Source organism: Aegilops tauschii, chromosome 1, assembly GCF_002575655.3.
Source record: "Aegilops tauschii subsp. strangulata cultivar AL8/78 chromosome 1, Aet v6.0, whole genome shotgun sequence".
Lineage (NCBI taxonomy): Eukaryota > Viridiplantae > Streptophyta > Magnoliopsida > Poales > Poaceae > Aegilops > Aegilops tauschii.
Window position 1 is genome coordinate 41,788,881 of NC_053035.3, and position 5,148 is coordinate 41,794,028.

Below are 5,148 nucleotides of genomic sequence, written 5' to 3' on the forward strand. Positions count from 1 at the left end.
TATAAAAATACCCCGAAAATAAAAGTTCTCCAAATGCCCTAAAAATGGAATATGATTTTTTCTGGAATATTTGAGAATATCTGGCACTGAGAACACAGCAGGGGGAGCAAGCACCTGGCCACGAGGGTCCAGGGCACGCCCACTCCTACAGGGCGCACCCCCTGCCTCGTGGGCCCATGGTGGCCCCCCTCCACTTATTCCTGCAGCCACACACTTCATCTTCCTCCCAAAAAAATCACCATCCAGCTCAAGCACGAGTTCTAGCTCATTTTGCTGCGATTTTCGATCTCCTTGCTCAAAGCACCTCTCACAACACTGCTTGGGGGTATTGTTCCTTGGTATGTGACTCCTCCGTTGGTCCAATTAGTTTTTGTTCTAGTGCTCTATTCACTGCAAATTTGTGCTGCCTAGGTGACCATGTTCTTGAGCTTGCATGTCAAATTTATATGGTTCCAAGTAGTTCTAATCCATGATATAGGCTCTAGGCACTTGTAGGAGTAGTTGCTATATATTTTGTTGAGCTTGGTTTACTTTTATTTGAAGTTACTAAAAATTTCACAATTTTTCAGAAAATAATGAAGAGATTTTTGAGGGGCTCATTGAGCCGAAGCTCGAAGGAAAAGCAAAGTGAAGAAGCACAGACGCCCAAATATAATCTGCCTCGCACCGCGGAGGTTCGGCCGTGTGAATCGCCTTCCGATGATTTCTTGAGAGAAGCCGGGATTTATGATGATTTTTATGAATTGGCTGAGAATGCAGGCCTCACCGACTTCCTCCGCGACCAACGCGAACAGTATCTCTTACTCACCAATACTTTTGTGCAAAACTTCTACTATTATCCTAAGGAAACACCTCCTTCAGTAGAGTTTTATTTATATGATGTGGCTAAGAAGATGCCAATGGATGAATTTTGCAAGATTTGCAAAATACCTTTCGAGGGTAGTTTAGAGGAACCTCATCGTAAAGATGTGGACTGGTTTATTGACACTATCACTGTAGGGAAACTAGGAAGGTTTCCGATGCAAGAATCACTAGCATACATTTTCCTATTTTACGCTACTTTGCCATATTTGCTAGTCGTTGCTTAATTGGTCGCGGAAACTGTGGAAACCTTAGTGTTCCTGATATTATCATTTTGTTCCATGGTTTATTCTGCGATAACACTTTTAGTATGGACGGTATTATTGCTAAACGGTTAAGTTTGAACCGTACAAAGGTCCCCATCTTTGGAGGTATTTACGCTTCACGCCTTGCTGCACATTATAACATACCTATTAGGCACTATGAAAAAGAAGAAAAATTGCTGCCCACTGCTTATTTAGATTATAAGAGTATGGTAGCGCATGACTTCATTGTTAAGAATAGGGAAGGGGCGCTGAAATACAAATTGTTCTTTGATAAACATCACCCTGAGACTATCACCTTGCTTGCTCCCTCCTTGTTTAATTTATCTGCAGGTTCGTATCTCGTTCCGTTGGTAGCCATTCACGCCAACCAGAACCCTACACCAGCCACGGAGCCGGAACGACAATTTGAACCTCCACGGCAGTCTAATTACCAGTGGGATTCGGAGATGATTTCCAACCAGTGGCAATCAGAGTCTTCTTCATCTCAGTACGACCCCGGCTACAACTATGGATATCCGCCAGGCCATTCGTGGCAATAAACCAACTTAGGCCAAAAGCCTAAGCTTGGGGGAGTACGTATTTCCCACCGACATTAGATTTATGTTCACACATACTCATTGCTAGCTGTCTATGCTCATACTCTTTCACTGTAATATCCATGCTAGTTTATTTTCTTTTCTTGCTTTCTTCTTGTGTGTTTAATAAACCTTAAGAAAAACCAAAAAAATTAGTGTAGCTTTTATCTAGTTTACTTTTCTTGCTGTAGTAGTAATAAGTTAAAAAGAAAACCCAAAAAGATTTCCCGTTCTTCTTTTGCTTGTTGGGAGCTTTCCCGTGTAAATAGTTTTATTTCTTTTCTTTTCTTTGGGGGTCGATAGGAGAAGACCATAATGAAATTGTTGAAGTGGCTCTTATATGCATTATTGTTGATTTAACCAAGAGCCCATATTGCCTTGTCTTCTCCTGCTTATTGAATGCTCGCAGATTACAGCTTAGTCCAATGCATGTGCACTCTTATTATTTTCACATCGTTCGGTCGTGCAAGTGAAAGGCAATTATGACGATATATGATGGACTGATTGAGATGAGAGAAGTTGGTATGAACTCGACTTCTCTTGTTTTTGTAAATATGATTAGTTCATCATTCCTGATTCAGCCTATTATGAATAAACATGTTTGCAATGACAATTAGAGATCATAGTTGCATATGCCATGCTTGATTAGCTATGAGTTATAATGGTTTACCTTGCGTGCCAACATGCTATTGAAATGGTTGTGATGTGGTATAGTGGGGTGGTATCCTCCTTTGAATGATTTAAGTGACTCGACTTGGCACATGTTCACACGTGTAGTTGAAACAAAATCAACATAGCCTTCACGATATTTATGTTCATGGTGAATTATATCCTACTCATGCTTCTACTCAATGTTTATTAATTTTAATGCATGTTCATGACTGTTGTCGCTCTCTAGTTGGTCGCCTCCCAGTCTTTTGCTAGCCTTCACTTGTACTAAGCGGGAATACTGCTTGTGCATCCAATCCTTTAAACCCCAAAGTTAATCCATATGAGTCCACTATACCTTCCTATATGCGGCATCTACCTGCCGTTCCAAGTAAATTTGTAGGTGCCAAACTCTAAACCTTCAAATGAAATTATGTTTTGTATGCTCGAATAGCTCATGTATCAACTAGGGTTTTCCGTATCTTCCATGCTAGGCAGGTTATTCTCAAGAGGAGTGGACTCCGCTCCTCATTCACGAGAAAATGGCTGGTCACCGGGATGCCCAGTCCCATGCTTTTTGCAAACTAAATCAAAATAATTGCAAACAAAACTCCCCCTGGGACTGTTGCTAGTTGGAGGCACTCGTTGTTTCGAGCAAGCCATGGATTGATGCTTGTTGGTGGAGGGGGAGTATAAACTTTACCATTCTGTTTGCGAACCGCCTATAATGTGTGTAGCATGGAAGATATCACCATCTGTTGGTTGTTATGTTGACAATGAAAGTATGCCGCTCAAAATATTATTTATCTCTATTTCAAAACCAAGCTCTGGCACCTCTACAAATCACTGCTTCCCTCTGCGAAGGGCCTATCTATTTACTTTCACGTTGAGTCGACACCCTCTTATTAAAAAGCACCAGCTGGAGAGCACTGCTGTCATTTGCATCCATTACTACTAATTTATATTGGGTATGACTATGACTAGATCTCTTTTACCATGAATTACAATGTCTAGTCCGTCCTTGATCTTTAAAGGTGCACTGCATTTATGTTTTGCGGTCTCAGAAAGGGCTAGCGAGATACCATCTTACTATATCATATTATGATTGTTTTGAGAAAGTGTTGTCATCCGAGATTTATTATTATTGCTCGCTAGTTGATTATGCCATTGACATGAGTAAACATGAGACCTAAGAGTTATTGCAAATGTGGTTAGTTATAATCTTTGCTGAAAACTTGAATGCTGGCTTTACATATTTACAACAACAAGAGCAAACAGAGTTTGTAAAAGTTTTTCTTTATCACTTTCAGTTTATCAACTGAATTGCTTGAGGACAAGCAAAGGTTTAAGCTTGGGGGAGTTGATACGTGTCCGTCGTATCTACTTTTCCAAACACTTTTGCTCTTATTTTGGACTCTAACTTGCATGATTTGAATGGAACTAACCCGGACTGACGCTGTTTTCAGCAGACTTTCCATGGTGTTACTTGTGTGCAGAAACAAAAGTTCTCAGAATGACCTGAAACTCCACAGAACATCTTTTTGGAAAATATTAAAAATACTGGAAGAAAAATCCACGTCAGGGGGCCCACACCCCGTCCACGAGGGTGGGGGGCGAGCCCCCTGCCTCGTGGGCCCCTTGACGCTCCACCGACCTCAACTCCAACTCCATATATTCACTTTCGGGGAGAAAAAAAATCAGAGATAAGGATTCATTGCGTTTTACGATATGGAGCCGCCGCCAAGCCCTAAAACCTCTCGGGAGGGCTGATCTGGAGTCCGTTCGGGGCTCCGGAGAAGGGAATCCGTCGCCATCGTCATCATCAACCATCCTCCATCACCAATTTCATGATGCTCACTGCCGTGCGTGAGTAATTCCATCGTAGGCTTGCTGGACGGTGATGGTTGGATGATATCTATCATGTAATCAAGTTAGTTTTGTTAGGGTTTGATCCCTAGTATCCACTATGTTCTGAGATTGATGTTGCTATGACTTTGCTATGCTTAATGCTTGTCACTAGAGCCCGATTGCCATGATTTCAGATCTGAACCTATTATGTTTTCATGAATATATGTGACTTCTTGATCCTATCTTGCAAGTCTATAGTCACCTACTATGTGTTATGATACGGCAACCCCGAAGTGACAATAATCGGGACCACTCCCGATGATGGCCATAGTTTGAGGAGTTCATGTATTCACTATGTGCTAATGCTTTGTTCCGGTACTCTATTAAAAGGAGGCCTTAATATCCCTTAGTTTCCATTAGGACCCCGCTCCCATGGGAGGGTAGGACAAAAGATGTCATGCAAGTTCTTTTCCATAAGCACGTATGACTATATTCGGAATACATGCCTACATTACATTGATGAATTCGAGCTAGTTCTGTGTCACCCTATGTTATGACTGTTACATGATGAACCGCATCCGGCATAATTCTCCATCACCGATCCAATGCCTACGAGCTTTTCACATATTGTTCTTCGCTTATTTACTTTTCCGTTGCTACTGTTACAATCACTACAAAACTTATAAATATTACTTTTGCTGCCGTTACCACTACTATCATATTATTTTGCTACTAAATATTTTGCTGCAGATACTAAGTTATCCAGGTGTGGTTGAATTGACAACTCAGCTGCTAATCCTTGAGAATATTCTTTGGCTCCCCTTGTGTCGAATCAATAAATTTGGGTTGAATACTCTACCCTCAAAAACTGTTGCGATCCCCTATACTTGTGGGTTATCAAGGTCTTCTGATGGCCGAAGTTTGTGATCTCGTGGAGCCTAACAAGCAGG